This window comes from Phyllostomus discolor, chromosome 3, assembly GCF_004126475.2.
Source record: "Phyllostomus discolor isolate MPI-MPIP mPhyDis1 chromosome 3, mPhyDis1.pri.v3, whole genome shotgun sequence".
NCBI lineage: Eukaryota > Metazoa > Chordata > Mammalia > Chiroptera > Phyllostomidae > Phyllostomus > Phyllostomus discolor.
The window spans coordinates 58837698-58856600 of record NC_040905.2 but is presented as its reverse complement, the minus strand read 5'-3'; positions in this window follow the sequence as shown (position 1 = coordinate 58856600).

Genomic DNA, 18903 nt, shown 5'->3' with positions numbered 1-18903 from the left:
AAACTTGGAATAATGTAACCATTCCACTACATACTCCTGTTTGAACATCATGCCATCTAACACATCTGGCTTATTTATGCCTACTTAGTAGTGTTATTTTGTGTATTTGCTTCTCGGGTTTGTCCCAAATTCCTAAAAAATCAAACAAGACTTAAAAAACTAGTAATTCTAGAAATTAAAAACAGAAACCTCAAGAAAAAAGAGTGAGACAATAATCACACATGCACACACACAAACCATATAATGCATTGTATTGACTGCAGGACTCTGGCAAATATGAAGCAATTATATTTTGGAAACAAGTGAAGTAGCAGGCGAGCTAGGGAGACCCTACTAGAAACAGGGTGTTATCTGTCAACTGCCCTCATCAGAAAGGTGGTATGTCTCAAATGTACATCTGTGGCAGCCATTGTGTGATTGGTTCCCAAAATGAGAAAGTCAATAATCTTTTAACTCAAGAGTAATGCTTTATTCCATTTTGTAGAGATTGTTATCAAAAAGAATGTTTTCCAAGTTTTGATATAAGTATTATAAATTTTATTATATACTTGCCATTAGTTATTAATGATATACGGATTGCTTTTCCCTAATCTTTAGTATATTCAAAATAAATAATATTTCATCCTCAACATTGAACAATATTATTTCTTCACAATTTAATCAACTGCTACAAAATACATACTTGTTTATAGCTGTTTGACTCTACTGTGTAAGATTCACTTTAGAAATAAATGTAAGAGATGTTTTTGTTAACCTTACTGGTTCCAGTTCCATCCATATGATCTCACCTGTAAGTGGTACCTAATCAACAAAACACACAAGCAAAATACAACCAGAGACATTGAAAGAAAGAACAGACAGTTACCAGACGGGAGGGTGGAGAGGGATAATAGGGGATAACAGGGGAAGGGCCATCAAGGAACATGTATGAAGGACACATGGACAAAGTCAAAGGGCTACCCCTTTGACTTCAAGGGTGGGAGGTGGGGATGGGTGGGGTGGGGGTCATGGTGGGATGAAAATGGACACAACTGTACCTGAACGACAATTTTAAAAAATAAAATAAAATCTTCATTCAATTATGATAAAAAATGTTAACCTTACATTTCCTGTCAAAGTGTTTTAACATGTATAAATTTTAGTGTTTTTATATCTCAAGAACCTAAAAGCAGTCTCTCACAATATTTGCCCTATTACTAAGCCTTTAAAGAATTATATATATATACTACTGTAGTCTTTCTAATACAATCACAGAGACATATTTATGCAGCATTACATTTTAAAATGCCCCAGACTGATTTCTCTGCAGGACTTGCTTGTCACAGAGCTCTGTTAACCTACCCACTACAACAGAGTATATCAGACAACTTTGCCTTGCATTGTCAATTAGAAAAAAATAATAACCAAAATATTTTGCCTTCCAAATTCTTAGCTGCCCCAGTGCTGAAAGCAAATGATGTGTAGAAAAGAAAAACCCTCATAACTCCTTGCCTGATAAATGAGTAGGGAGAATTTGACAGATCAGAACGAGATGAAGCAGCCTAAAACATTTGGCACAATGTGCGCCTGGCATACAGAGACTGCCTGTCAAATGCCTATGACTCCATACAGCAGCGAGGGACCCTATGGAGCAGCAGATGGGCCATTAAGGTAGTATTAATGTAGATGCCATCAGTTTTCAGTTCTGACTGGGACATACTCTTTAGAACTATGAGCAGCTGCTGCCATTTATTGTGACAGCTTCCTGCTAACTTTTGCCAACTGGCACAATCTGACTCTTTGTACCTGAGCTATTAAATGTGTGACTTCCACCATTTTATTCCTCCAGAGAATGCTTTTAATAATCCTCTAAAGAAGGAATGAAGCATTTATCACCAAAGTGAATATACATACCATGCAGCTCTATTGTACAAGACTCCTGCCAGTGTACTTTATAGACCTTATATTAATACAGTCTTATTAAAACTAAGCATAGATCAGTTTCTATATATGGAAATGCTAAATTGAAAATGACCATTCATATTAATTTTAAATATTTAAAGTAATATTGATGTACTTAATTTGGAACTAACTGGAATCTTTTCTTTTCAGAAATATTATTTCCCTGATGAGCAAATTAAAAAAAAAAAAACTATGTCACATGCAGTATAATAATGTTAACAAACAAAAAGTAACTTATTTCATGGCTTTCTAAGTACAGGTAAATATTTTCATTTCCAAAAGTTCAGATATACCTTGTGCTCTACTTAATATGTATAAAGGAATTTTAGGTATATGCATGGACTTCAAAGCTCTGTATCTGAATACTGTCTCCACTACAGACCATGAACAATGCATTATAAATATGGTGATTGTGTATTTATCACATGCAAAATAATTTCAACAGAATATCCAACCAAAGTATTGGCATAAGCTCTCTTTTGCTTTCTTTTCATCCAGCTATACTTTTAGGGATACGTTGCATCATTTTTTATTATGTCGAACAAGAAAGCTCACAGTACAGCACAGCATACGGTTTGTCAGACAATAAAAACTGCAGCAAGTCATTACAAAAATGGCTGGCAGACATATTCATTATACTGAGCTAACATCTTTTCTGCTTCAGATATCTCTACAATCTGATCAACAATCTATGTGTGAGATTTCTAAACAAATTTCACCTTCACAATGTTACAGTTCACAGGAAGTTCTGTCTGTGCACCTGTGTGACTGCACACACAAACACTAAATCTTACAGCAGCTAAACTTCCTAAATTCACATACAATAATGAGAATGCCTCTATCAGAATGTGCAATAGAGGAAAGATTCAAAGATGTAGACATTAATAATGCAGCTTTTTAAGTGTTTCATAAGATGTATGAGAGAAACAGTACAAAATAACATTTAAGATGTCCCATTTTACATGTAAAGGAAATATGTAAACTAATGATGGTACAAATAGACCAAAGAATAGTCAGAGGAATGGCATCTAGACTTCAAGTCACTCTCAATGACCCGCAAGTTTTCTTCCATGAACAAACCTATGGCATTTGGCAGAATTTCGGAAGTTACCTTTACTGTGAGTGTGTGTGTCTATGCACTTACTTGCTTTTACCTATGTAACTTGCCTTTACATATTTCCAAAGTATTTGAAAAGTATTTACTTCTGGAAGACTCTAAAGAGCGAAACATTATATCATAGAAATGGGCATAAAGCACAATATTACTGAAAGTCAGCAATGATTTAAGAGAACGCAAAGGAAACCAAATTATACTAAAATCTAGAGCCTGACTCTAAAATACACAAGTTCAAGTTTTGATATATTAGTTTAATCTTACTAGTTGTTTGATCTATTTCAAAGTTACATGGCTTATTTTTGTTGGTTTTGAACATTTCAGTATCCACATGGTATTTTCACTTTACCTAGGTGTATAAAAGCTGTAAGACAACATGAACTTGTTTTGAATATTTAGTAGTAGTCGTAAGTGATGAAGTTACTTTATGTTAGCTAACTCATGCAAGCCTGTTATAGGTTAATAAAAAGGAATTTTATTCAACTCTGTAAATAATTGATGAAACCTAAAATAATTTATGAATATTCTCCATTATTTACTTTGATTTGGTAGCAAATTAAAGATGCCTCTATATGGCAAACATTTTCAATATTATCTAATAATCCACTGGATAAAAATTAACATCAATCCATGAGTACTACCTGCATTTAGCACCTGCAGTGGCGCTCCCTCTGAGGAGTATTTCCCTGGGTTTTTGCAGGGCGGTGGGGATAGGGGGGTGCAAGTACTGTGTTTCTTTATGGGGAAACCAAGCCTGAAAGATGAAACTACCAAACAAAAATGAATAAATCCTTAGTGACCACAGTCTGGAGAGCAATTTTTAAAGAGAAATTGCTAGTTTTACAATACGGTGCTGATATAATAAATCAGAAACTGATCTCAGAGAATTACAGTACATGTGGATTTCCAAAGAAAACTGAATTCGGAAAGAGCTACCTGAAATTTATATTATTGGTCTTACTTTAATGCTACCTCTTTGCAGTGGTGATTTTGTATTTTAAAAGATGTGTTTTAATATGTTATTTTCAAGGAAACATCTAAATAAAATGTTTTTACAAAAAACAAAGAATAGAAAATCTGTGTGTTCCAGGAAATTTTTAAATGATTCTTTGTTAAATAAAATTCTAAATAATAAAATGATGTCTTGATAAGAAATTGTATTTGTTGTTTTCTGTTCAAGCCAGAATATACACTGATATTTTCAAGCCTTGCAATTTAATATGTTTATTGAAGAACTCAGACTAATTGTAGCCTTACCTTTCAGAGTTCATCCACAGGGATACTGTAAATCACTGCAGCATCATATCTAGTAGTATTATAACATCAATGGATATATGCGGTATCAAGGATATTTATCCATTATGCTTTCAAAATACAGAAGTAGTAAAAATGTTTTACTAAAAACCTGTGCACAGAATCTAGAATCTTCAAACCTCTGTGGCATCTTCCCATAGAAGAATTTCTTGTGTGTCTAATCTGCTCAGGCTGCTGTTGTCACTATTATGTAAAGAGAAATAGTTCACCGAACTGTGAAAAGCACATAAAGAGGTAAAATCTAAACACCTTAAAGAAAGAATATACTTTAAGTTTTATTAGTTTTAATAAAAACAACTGAATCTCCATTTTGACTTTTTGTTTGTTTGCTTTTATCCTCACCTAAGGACATTCTTCATTTGCTTTTTAGAGAGAAAAAAGGGGAAGGAGGGAGGGAGGGAGAGAAACACTGATGTGAGAAACATCGATTGGCTGCCTCCTGTAGAGGCCCCTCCAACTAGTTGAATCACATCAGCCAGGGTTCCATTGTGACTTTTATAAAGTTAGCAAAGATGGACTGGAAATCAATACTCTTGAAATAAATAAATTACTTACTTATGCTTTGGTTTTATACTTTATAGGAAGAGAAAAACTTCATTGCCTACCCTAAGTGCTTGTAATAAATTAAGATCATATGATATTTCAAAATATAACATGACAGACTAATGGTCAATAAATTTGCAAGTACCAAAATTATAGAATACATCTGCAACCCCATCCAACTCATAAATAGGTATGGTTGACTTTTATAAAAACATGCAAAACACACAATTTTAAAATACCTGTTTCTTTTTATCAGTGTGCATATATTATGAATTTTGAAAGCATATCAATATCCTCTGTGATTCAGCTAAAGTAAACAGAAATAATTGGAATGGTGGCAGCTGAATTATTAGAGATTTAGTTAGCAAGAACAGTATACTCCAAGTACAACAGATTCCACTGGTAGTGATTTCTTAGAAAATTAATAAGGTTACAATGCTTGTTTCTTCTTTGCCTTTCAAAATTCATGGGAATAGCTTATTTAGAAAGGTGTTATTAAAAACATGCAGGAACCTTAAATTAAAGCAAAATTATACCCAACTGCATGATCTTACTTAGCTCTACACTCTTACAAGATAAGCACAAAAATAAAAAATTTCCCCAATACAGATGAAGGAATTTAAGTTACGATATTGTTTTCCCTTGTATTATAAAACTAAACTCTTAGGCTTTGAGTGATTTTCCTTCTTCACAAACAACCACAGGGTGCACCAAAGCACCAAATGCAGATAAAACAGAATAAAAATTGAGATGCACCCCAATCATCTTTCACCAAACTTTAGCTCTTCCCACTCTTATATACTTCTGCTTATATCTTACCTTCTCTTGAAACCACTGCAAACCATCTTAACTAGCCTTAATTCAACTTACAACTTGATGATATAGAGAAATAGATCTTTACTTAGTCTAGAAAATCACTCTAGCCTTCTTCCTAATGCCTCAATTTGTGATTATCAGGAAAAAATAAACAAGCGAACAAGAAATAAAAAGGCTAATTTTTAAAGCCTAAACTAATTAATGATATGCATTTTCTATTTAAGGAGTATTTATCAGCTTGAAGAACATTTTTCAGTTTCTCAGCCTCTTCAGTCCATGTTCTTCTTTGTAAAATGAGTTCAGAGGTGGCAAACATACCTGAGACCTAATGGAAGCAGAGAAGGGTCAGGCCCTCAGGTGAATGGGTGACCATCTCCGCCCATCTCTAAATTTATATGGGTGCTGCTTGCCCAGTGGTCTTGGAAGAGAAGACTCTGATGGCATAACCTAATCTGACCTTGGTGCCTTTGTGAAGAGGCAGTGTTCCTGTACAATTAAGCTACATAGATGTCAACATACATCTAGGTTCCTGCTTGTGCTCTAAGCATGTTCTCATTTAACCTTAAATGATCTAATTTGCAACCATCCCACAGCAAGTTTCTTCTGGCAATGCCCTGTATAAGCCAGGTTCCCTGTGATAATGTTGCATAACAAACTTCTTCCCCACATTTCTGTGTCCTACAAAAGCAAACCTTCACTTTCTTGCTCAAAGGTTTGAGGTTTGACTTGGGTGGCTCCACTTTAGGCTACAGGTTTGATTCAGGTCTTTTACATGTTTTATGTATGTATGTATGTATGTATGTATTTACTGACGAGTCACTACCTAAGTAGAATCTCTTCATTATAGGTAATCAAAGAGCAAGAGGGGCAAATGGAAATAGGCCATGCTTCTTAAGACCTTGGCTCAGAACTAGCATTTGTCACTTCTGATTGGAGCCCATTGGCCACAAAAAATTATATGACAAAGTGAAAATCAATAGAGGTGAGGTGAATAATCTATATACTTTTGTTACATATTAGAGGGCATGAATGTATACTTCTATGACAGAAACTACTGACATATTAGAAGAATAATCTGATTCACTATACCTCCTCTGGAAACCTCTCTAGACCTATTGCTATCTGGTTCTTGGTCTGTCCATGTCCCACTAACTAAGCTCAGATTTCTTGTTACCTGACCACAAAGAAGTGCCATGTTGATGTGACTGAGAGTCACTGCCTTCCCCTGTCCACCTACCTTATTGAACCTTTCCTCCTGTCTCTAAATCTGAAACAAGAGACGGGCTGGCCAATTATTTTTTCTCTGTTTATATTCTTCACAGCTTTGAATATCCCATTCTATACCAGTAAAGAAATTTCTACTCTGTAATATCCTCTGTCTTGGCAACTCCAGCTCTCTGGGACACATTAAATGGTAAACAAGGATATTTTATTTTTGTATTTGACAAATTTTATGACGTGAATCTTCCAGGATCAAATATTAAATGAAAAAAATGAGGAAACTGGGAAAAATTTTCCCTGAAGATAATCACCTTAGTGTAAAGCTAGGAACCAAATCCATAATCTTATTTTTGAATGTCAGAAGCTAAACACCAACTACATCTTTCTCATTACATTTTCATATAAAACCCACTTACTTCTCCTCAGACATTTAATGACAAAGGTGAAGGTTACATCTTCTAGAAAGTACAAGAGACAAGTACATTAACTTTTATTGCCATTTTGCAAGGGGAAGGAGGAAAAGGAGAGTGGACAAATGATTCCAGGAACACAACTAGGGCAATATGAAGGATAGAATCACTGTGATCAGAGGGGACATGTTTTTAAAATAAATAAAAACAAAATGATATTTACCTTAATCTATACTTGTGACAACAAACTCACATATATTAAAATAGAGAGAGCTATGAAAATAGTCTGCATGATGCTATAAGGATGGAAACATGTCATTACACATTTGTCCAAACCCATAGAATTACAAGAATGAACCCTAAGGTAAACCACAGACTTTGGGTAACAATGATAGGATAGTGTAGGTTCATCAATTTTAACAAAAGCACCACTCTGTTCTAAAACATAAAGTTGAAAGAGAAAGAGAGATCATGTCCTTAACAAAGACAAAAAAAAGTCAGCCTCATCCATCAGTCCAAGAATCTATAAATGATAGGTTGTGCTTTGAATTCTCAACATTCAAAATTTCAGGCTTGTTTTGAAGGAAGATAATTATGCAGAGATCTTTAGAGAGTACACTCAATTTTCCTGATTATAAAAAGCATAATTCTGGGAAGCATTACCAGGAGAGAACAGCCTGATCTGGTTATAATAATATGTATTAGCAAAGTACAAATTAATTATGTTAGAAGAATATTTTTAAAATATACCTGTTGAAATATACAAAATATTTCTTTTCATTACCTTTGAATTGGTAGTAGTTAATTTTATTCAAAATATTGATACTTTAAATCAATTTACTTCCATTTCCATTTCCATTAAAGGTTAAAGTATAATATGAATACTGTATATATTATATGATGCTGGTAATAATTTGCTTATGATTAGGGTTAAAAAGTATCTGTTGATAATTAAGTATCTTTTATAAAATGATTAATACAGAAGTATTGTGAACTAATAATTATATAATATATATTAAATATTTATATATATTTATGCCAATGTATGATCATATAAATATTACTAATTTCACAACAGAGAATAAGGTTTTCTTAAACACTTGATATCCATTGTTCTCTTTTTAGAGCTGAGGAGACAGCAATATTTTCAACAGACCATGGATTATCCCATCAAGCCTGTCCTATATTGGCTGGTCAATAATCTTTCCTCAAATAAGCAAGACATTTTATTTTTAAAATAGATTACTTTGAAATACTTAAAAATACATGTGGCATTAAAATACAAGTACATTTTAAATCAGTTTTGTATTTTAAATAAAGCTAAGAATTTTTACCTTAGCTAATTTTTACAATTAAGAAATCTACTTAATTGTTTCTTTCAAAGTAATAAACAATTTCATCATAACCTCTAACATGTTTTAGAGATGCATACTGCAGAAAATTTCTCCAAAATTTTTCCACGTATCTAGATAGCCATGTCTTCAAATAGTAGCACTTCTCCCTGAGGAAGTTTCCTAAATTTTAGAAATTTTCCTCCCTACACCCCAGCCAGTGTACTTTTAATAAGTATTGTAAATTTACTATAGACATTGCTTGTTTATTAGAGTTATATCATTGCACTTCCAATATATTAATAACAAAAAATCCATGTTTTATTGAGCATTATTTATGTGCTAGACATTGTCAAATGCTTAATGTGGCTGATATACTTTAATCCTCATAGAGATCTTATAAATAGATAACCAAAAATATCCTGTAAATAATCATACCATTTTGAAGTTAATCTTTAAAAAATGCCTTACTGATGTTTAAAAGCCAATGTGACAGCGGTGAAGGGGGAGGAATCCAAGGAGCACGTGTGGAGAGAGGAGAGAGGAAAGGCACTAAGATAAAAATGCTAGTGTCAGGGAATATCTAAAACCAACATGGCCCAGGTGGGGAAGACTTTCGGCCTTCTCTGCTAACACTCGAGAGGTTATGATGTCAGCACCTACATATCTCAGCATTGTTACCTAGATTTTGTTCCGGAAAGACATGAAAATATTGCTTTCTCCATTTTATAATGTGTGTGTGGTAAAATAAAAATAAAAACTTTAAAATGTTTTCACTCTCTTAATCAGAAATTCAATGACATAAGATTCTACTATTTATGGAAAAACAGGATGTCTATCCTGCTTTAAATTAACTTCCAAATAAGGAATTTGAATAACTTCAACACTCTCATGCCCTTCAGGCAGTAAGAAAATTTCTCAAAAACAAAAATAAGAAAGTGATATCAAATTCAGACAAAGTTCAATGAGCAAAAATATTTAAAGTATCTTTATCTAGAACAGAGAAACACTGAATAAAACTAAATGTTCAAAATAGCAAAATTTTAAAGTAATATATATCATAAATATGATTATATATGTGAAACTACACATATATAAAGGTGTTTTAGAGTCTTAAATTCATATAGTATTATACAGTATAGACTGGAAAGCAAAGGATTTGATATGGTATAAAAATGGAAACGGTCACAATTATATGACAAAAAAAAGTATATATAAGGGACCCACATCAACATCTTTGAATGCTTAGCTCTGAGTAATGGTATTATGGTTTTATCTCATGCTTCTGTTTCTATATACTTACTGTGGCATTTTCTAAAATGAATAATTACTACTTTTATTTTTTAATAATAGGGCACATAAGATTACAAACAATTTATGTTGCTCTCCAATTATACTTTATGAAACTAGATGAAATCAAATTTTCAAATAAACAGAGGGGTTTTTTTTTCATTTTGAAGGTGATTAGATATTTTAAAATTATTTAACAAACTACTTGCTAATGTCAATAATATCTTTGATTCTATTTTAGGGAATTTCAAATATTTTAATGAAAATAAATTTTAATAATTTTAATGTTCAAGACATAGGAAATGACTTTGGCTTAGGACCCTGTTAGAGGAGAATAAATGTAATAGAGATATATTTATATAGCTATCATAAATGAAAGAATACAGGCTTTGAAATATATATAAAAAGTATAAATTATATATCTAGTATTACAACACTCTCTATTATACCAGTATAGAAAATTTTATTAAAAAAATACTTGTTTGGCTGGTTTTGGGTGCTGGATATTTCTCTAAACATTGAGCCTAGAGAAAGAACTCTATAAAGATAGATCTAGGTTTAGAAGATGAATGTTGGAGTTATTCTGCCTTATCTTTATATAGTTTTATGTTTTCATTGATCCCTTATATTTAATATATTCTACATACAACACCACTTTGAAATACACAAGTCAGGTAGTTTATGAAGTCTGAAGAGTTTTGTGGCTTCCCTATGGTCTATAGGTCCCAAATCTATAAGCAGAGGCCAGATCTTATAGTCTGTGTTTTTTAATGTAATGATGGTTATTTTTCTAAAAGGTAATTTTTAAAGTCAGGTCTGGGAGAGATCTGGGGCAATAGGTTCTCATTCCATGTGTCTAATTATGTGATATGAGTGACCATCACCTCTGTCTAGACATAGGAAAAAATGTTAAACTGAAATGTATATGTATGCACATAAATCTGCCTGTTTCCCTCTAATTCCTATCTCAGATTCTATGGTTCTTATTTATTATTACAGTGCAAGTTGCCTAAAGTGTTTCTCAACTGTTCATAGAGTGTAGAAACTAACAATAATTTCCTTGCCTTTACACAGACAAACACACACACACACACACACAAAACATTAACTAATATTTTGCCTCAGAACTCTCAACCAACATTTTACTCAGGCACTTTGCAAATTCATGAAAATAGTGTAAAAGGACCAGGCATGAAACCAAAATAACAGTATGTTATGAAATCTATTCCTGGCCTTATAGAAAAGGCATGCTGTTTTTATGCAGAAGGAAGAAGGCTTCAAGGTTACTATAGTCAGAGTAGCCAGTCTTCCTCCTGCTATAAATAGGTTTGAATTTTATTTTGTTTGTGGCCATTAAAACATTTCAACAAAATATACATCACAGATGTTGTTGATTAAAATAAATTGAGCTACAGACAAAGCAGACACGAAAACAATGCTGCTTTTGAAGTTTGTTAAGTAGGAAATGTCAGTCTTTGCAAGTGTAGGACTTTATAGATCAGTTTAATAAATTTTCAAATGCTTTATGACTCCAGTGATTAGGCATTAGAGCTAATTACTCCAGGAATTTTTTCTTCAAGGCTTACTTCCTACTTTTACTCATTCAACTGAAACAATTAGATTCACCAAGAGAAATGGGTAATGTCTTTTCAAACCATATTTCCCATAACACTTAGTTTCCTGCAGCAAATCATTAAACAGTCAACAGATGCATTTAGTTTTCAGTCTCTATTCAACTTCAAGCAATTATTTTGAAGGGTAAAATGGCTCTTCCCCCCTTTACTATCAAATATCTTCTCCTGCCCCCCAAGTAAATAGACAGGTTATTAAAGAAAGTGCTTTGCTCCTGTGAAAATGGCATACTACTTTCTGTTTCAATGTACTGAGAGTTGGTATCAAATGCCATGAAAGATCTTGGGGCAAATAAGAGATTTAAAATTCACTTTGTGAACAAGGAAATAACTTGATATATGCAGTAAGGAACCATTCCTGTTAATAAGGGTGAGCACCCCCAAATTTTGTCACTTAGGAAACTATCTGCTCCAGAGTTAACAAATTATTGGAAACCCCCTCCCACAACTGCCTTTTGTTTCATGCCCAAAATATAAAGCAAGTATACTTTAGTGACATGATTTTTTTTTCTGGCACCTTTCCATAGCCAATTCCATTCATGCAGAAAAAGGATGAAATTCCATCATTCGAGCATGACATCTCAAAATTCAAACTTAATGAGAGCTTTGGCAGCTTCTGTCGAAGGCAGACAGTGATTAACAAAACACTTCAGAGTACAAGGCACAGCAGTGCTCAAAGAAAACAGTGATGATCTCCACTTAATTGTAGAAAAGCCCAAAGCATCTGCCAGCCGAGGAGAGCTGAAGCCATAAGGAGCTATTGCTCAGATAGGCTGTCATCTCCAGAGATCAACAACCATATGCTCAGCTCAAGCACAAACTCCAAAGAAGTTAATTTTCTGACAAAATACAGGGATAAATATGACATTCAAACAAGTGTGCTCACCCATCCTGAACACACGTTCATCTGCACGCATCAGATTTATGCATCGTTTAAACACAAGCAAATATAATTTGTTTGGAACACAAACATTGCTGCATGAGTACAGGTATAATTAATCTTTGTCTGCTCCACAGGTTCTTGTGTTCTACTGGTTAACCACGCTTTCAACAAACTTTTGATGAATGGAAAAGTCACTTGTTGCTTCATACCTAAACACACACCACATTTTTTCAAGCTCTTGAAATTAATGCAAGTTGCTTAACTCAAGATGAAAAATAAACCTTGTTATTGCTATGATTTGAAGTATATGTGTATGTATATTTATATATGTATATATATAAAGATCTATCTATCTATCTATCTATCTATTTACCTATCTATCACCTATCTATTTTATCTTTGAAAGAGAAGCAGTGATCTTGCCAAAACCTATCTGGGAAACAGCTTTGCAAATAGAAGCAAAGGTTTCCTTCTGAAAGGTAGATAACATTCCTCAGGATAAAGTCCTCTGATACTACCAGAGAAATTGATAGTACCTATGGTAAGATATATTTTCACTGAAAGTAACACAAGGTCCAAACAAGAAAATAGCAAGAAATGGGCTTTAAACCGAAGGGCTACAAAAAGTAAAAACTCAGAAGTTGCATTTTAAAAAGGAAATAAAAAAGAATAGAAAGAGAATCCCCCATGTTCTCCCATCATTTAGCTTCCTCTTTGTGGTATTACTTCCTCACAAAATGCAACACGTAGCATCAGATGGATAGAGCCGGCTATGAACTGTGCATGTCTTGGAAACAGGTGTTTGATTGAGCATTTGCACACTAGCCAAATGGTAGTTAATTTTTCAGAGATGAACAATCACAGTCTTTATAAAAACTAAAGAGAAACATCTGGTAGCAAAGTGCTTTCTCTAGCAAACCTAACTCCTACTAAAAAAAAAAAAATCTCTGAATGCCCATCCCCCAAAATAAATTTCGCCCTTCTATCACCAGCTTCTTCCAAGGTTGCACACTGAAGCTGAAACACTGCTGCATATCTAATTGTAGTCACCCTCCCCATTAGAAGATTACTGTAGAAAATGTCACATTGTCATGTCTATGTATAAGCTTTGTTAGAGATTGAGTTAACTTGCTCTCTTGTAATTTTGTAATTTTGATGTTATTGTGTGTTCATTTTTAAATATTTAATTTTTTTCTGCAATTATAGAAGTAACTTATCATTACAATAGAAAATTTGTAAAATGCAGGCTTGTACAAAAAGGAAAGTTCAAATTATATATAAATTCACAATCAGGAAAAACAAAACAAAACAAAAATTGGTTAATTTTGATCATTTCACATATAATACTCATAGCATTGAACTCACATTAAAATATAATTTTTGATTTTCCTCCTTATACTTTTCTCTGTACCTTAAGCATTACTCATATTATAGAGATATGAAAACATTTTAAAATTACTGATTAATATTTTATGGTATAGATGGACTTATTTTACTATTCCTCTATTTGAAGATTTAAAAAAATTATCATTATATATAGCACTACAATAAAATTCATTATAAAAGTATTCTTAGCCCTGGCTGGTGTGGCTCAGTGGACTGACTGTTGGCCTGTGAACCAAAGAGTCGCAGGTTAGATTCTCAGTCAGTGCACATGTCTGGGTTGCAGGCCAGGTCCCCAGTAGGGGGTGTGTGAGACCCAACCACACACTGATGTTTCTCTCCCTCTCTTTCCCCTTCCTTTCCCATCTCTCTAAAAATAAATAAATAAAATCTTTTTTAAAATCTTAAAAAAATAAAAATATTCTTAAATAATTTTACTGGAATTTCTAGATTGATATTATTATTTTAAAAAGTCTTTTATGATTATTTTAGTAATGCTTGCATTACAAGCATTACTAAATTTTCCTTGATAATATTAATGACAGTTAAATACTTACTGCCTATACAGGAAGATTACTGCTAAATGACATCTTCACTGATAGAGATCCCTTTTAATTAAGCCATGTCCTAGATTACTGCATCAGAAAAAAAGTGTTTGGTCTGGGGAATATGAAAAAATTGATTTTAAAAAACCTTTCAAAGGTTTAGGTAAAAATGGTTTAGATATAAAGAAATTGACAAATACATTTTAAATGAAAAACTACAAGGGATCCAGAGACATATGAAAGGATGCTCAGTATCACTAGTTATCAGAGAGATGAAAATTAAAATCACAATGATATATAACTTCACATTGGTCAGAATGGCCATCATAAATAAATTAATAAACAACAAATGCTGGCAAGGGTGTGGAGAAAAGGGAACCCTAGTGCACTGTTGGTGGGAATGCAGACTAGTGCAGCCACTTTGGAAAGCAGTATGGAATTTTCTCAAAAAAACTAAAAATGAAACTGCCTTTTGACCTGGCAATTCTACTGCTGGGATTATACCTTAAGAAGCCTGAAACACAAATTCAAAAGAAACTGTGTACCCTGATGTTCATAGCAGCGCTACCCACAACAGCCAAGTGCTAGAAACAGCCTATGTGCCCATCAATAGGTAAGTGGATTAAAAAAACAGTGGCACATTTCCACAATGGAATAATATGAAGCAGAAAGAAAGAAGGAATTCCTACCCTTCATGACAGCATGGATAGAATTGGAGAGTATTATGCTAAGTGAAGTAAGCCGGGAGGGGAAAGAAATATATCATATGATCTCACCTATAAGTGGAACCTAATCAATAAAACAAACAAGGGAACAAAATAGAACCAGAGACATGGATATAACTAACAAACTGACAATGGCCAGAGGGGGTGCTGGGGTATAATGGGGGAAAGAAGGGGAAGGGTGATCAAGGAACATGTTTAAAGGTCCCATGAACAAAAACAATGGATGAGGGACTGAGAGGATTGAATGTGGGAGGTGGAAGTGGGTAGGGCTGGGGAGAGTAGTGGGGGGATATGGAGACAACTGTACTTGAACAAAAATTAAACAAAAATATTATAAGAATATTTGTAATTTTATTTAGGATTGAAATGTTACAGGTTTTGAGTTAAAATATCTTGTTTTTTACTCTATGAATGAGGTAATAGAGGAAATAAAAATTTATAAATGAGCAAAAACAGAAGAGGTAATGCAAAATAGTTCATAGAAAATGTAGGAGAAAAAGATACTCTTGACCCATAGTATAGTTTATCCCCACATTAAAAATATATTTAGCCCTGACTGTTGTGACTCAGTGAATTCAGTGCCGGCCTATGAACCAAAGGGTTGCTGGTTTGATTCTCAGTCAGGGCACATGCCTGGGTTGTGGGCCAGGTCCCCAGTAGGGGGTGCTCAAGAGGCAACCATTCATTGATGTTTCTCTTCCTTTCTCTCTCCCTTCCCTTCTAAAAATAAATTTTAAAAATGTTTTAAATGTATATATTTAGATTTTACACCATTTTTCAAAACTCTCTTTGAGTATGCACATAATTTCTTGAATACTTTTGCTTAAATATTCTGAACCCTTGATCTACTGCAGTACCTTCTCCATAAAGCTTGATAAAATAAATGGTCTGAACACCACTGCTTTGCTTTCCTCTCCACCCTCATCCTGTGTAGCAGATTTGATGTCCATCCCCACTATTCCACTGAAAACACTTTTTTTAAACACACCATTAATTTGTGTTGTTAATTTGGTATTTTTGTTAATTTCTTGCTTGATTTCATTTTATTTGGATTTCCTTCTTCCTGAGATCATTTCTAATATATCAAGCACCTTCTCCCCTCTCCCATTACCCTTACTCTTCCTTCCTCTAAAAATGACTTCTCCCTCTTCTCTAAGTATATCCAATCTATTTTTTAAGAACTAATAAAATCAACACCTCCTATTGTTCCAGCTCCAAAGAATTCACCACACACGGCATTGAAATGGATCACCTAGTAGAACTATTTAATGAATATATTTAATCTCACAATAAATTTTAAACTAATTGAAGGGAGACTGCATGAGAATCTTATATTTGTGCATTTCTTTGCTTGTTCATTTCTGTCAAGGAAGCCATATTATTGGCAGAGTGCTGGTATATTATAAGGACTAGATGACTCTAGAATCTCGAATAGTTTATAATTAAAACTGTCTCCTCTACAGCCCTTCCTCATCTACTCTGTGTCATATGATATTTGCCCTACCATTGTGACATTACCATGGGCATTCTCCCATGAAATAATACATTTTAAAGTGTCTCATATAGTATCTAAAATATAGTAAATAGTCAATACATTGATACTATGTCCTAGTTCTTGCTTCAATTCTCAGTCTTTATTACCACATTTTCTGTGAAAATTGGCCATTTCTTGGCTTCCAAATATCTAACTTATGTTCTTGTTTGTGGGAATCTCCCTCCACATTGTTCTATAGAATCAGTTCTGCTCTAAGGTAACATATGTTCTCCTAAACATTCCCATGCTAAGCAAAATTATATAATAAAGCCACTAGATCTACAGGAAAAAAATAGGGCTAGGCCACAACTTTATCAGTGTCATATTTAACAACTTTTAAACCTAACAAAAAGAGTAGTACTACTTTACATGTATCAAATAGTTAATAAATACCCATATATTATAATAAGTATTGAACTTTACCTTCATAAACTCCTGAGGTTTGCTTATGAGTGCATGATGGTAGGGATGTAGCATGTGAGTTATTGTGAAGTGCTGGGAGGAGGGTTATATGAAGCTGAATAGGCCATTGTTACACCAGATGTGGATGGGCTAGTTCACAATGCATATGGTGAAGTGAGGCAGCTGGTAGATGTCTGAAGTGTGTTTGTGTTGGGTGTGTTTTGTTTAGTCCTAAGTGGTTCGATTCAGCAGAGTGTAGTTTTCTGCATTCATCTAGTCTTTCTCATAATTATAATTACAGAAACATAAAATGTGTGTTATGCTCAAATTGTCTTCCAATCTATCAATTGAAGCTTATCTTTTTTCAAAGTGAGTGTTATATCAGACTATGTGCATAGAACGCCATTAGAGGTGCTTTCTTATCCCAATTACTAGATGCCCCAAACACTGCCAGCTTTGTGTGCAATTCAGAACAAGAACAGGATTTTCAAATGTTTCAGGTTTAATGCATGTGGCTCTGTCATTTGGCCCATGTGAACTAGTGGGTCTACTGGTATTCTCTATACCTGAAGTGGGTGGGGCTGGTGTCTAGGACTTGCTACATACAAAGAAATAATCACATCAATGTCTTTGGGTGTATACTAAAATCACTAAAATCATATCTTCTTCAAATAGTTGTTTCCTTTTTGAGAAATAGCTTTTGATTTTTTATACCTTTACTGTTAACAGATACCCATATGCCCTGACCTGTTTAATGTTATTCAAAGCCATGAACTCAGATATACCCAACATCTGTTCATAGTCAAGTGAATGTTTTACTCACTGTAAAGGCCAGGAGGGTCTTAATGTCTAAGTTGCAGGGATATTTGACTTACACTAAACTTGGTAATTCCTGCTCCCACTATGTTTCTATTGGTCTCTCAATCTACGTTTACTCATGGGGAATTTCATATGATTAGTTAACTGAGGAAGGGAAAACTAAATTTGGTTTACAGGTGACTTTGTACTATATTCTTGTTCCAACCAAAGTGTACCTCAAGGATAAGCCCTAAAGAACGAGAAGAGAATCTTCTCTGGGGTGGAACTTTATTTATACAACATCTCATTACCCTCTTTGCCAACAAGGAGAAATAGTCTAATACAGGCTGGTGGTTACAATTTGGTCAGAGGGTCGGAGATTCACAATCTCTGTTATTTTTTGAAAATTAATAACAAACTGGTTTAGGCAAAGTTATCTGGGCATATCTCTGGAAATGAAATAGTTCCAATGTGGGAGGATGTTTGTGTTTTCAAATGTTCATCTCCACTCTGAAAGAGGTTCTCAGTAATCAAGTGGACAAGATATCCCTCTCTGTGGATGCCGTTCAGCCTCTTTTCCATAGTAACCCCCTAAAGCAAGTATTTTCACAATGGCTTACAAATAAAGTTTAGCATGTCAAAGACAGAAACCATATATGAGCCCATTCAAATGGATTCCCCTTCACCAAAACTAACCTTGTTACTACCACTGCTAAGGGTCAAGATTGCAACATGATAGATAAATCTGAGGCCCCCATATTTTGCCATAAGGCTCTAGAACTTATCATCCACATGATGGCTTGCTAAACTATTTCCATCATGGAGAGAGCAAAGATTTGGCTTACTAGAAATTTTTTTTTCTAAATTTGTATTTTCCCTATCTGTCTACCATGTTTCTGCCAGAAAAAAAAATCATCTGGTTACTTACTGCATGTCTCATTCACCATTGTCAAGGAATATGCTTCATAATTAAAGAAGTAAGTAAAGGATTGACGCTTACCAGTTGCATTCTTCTTATTATA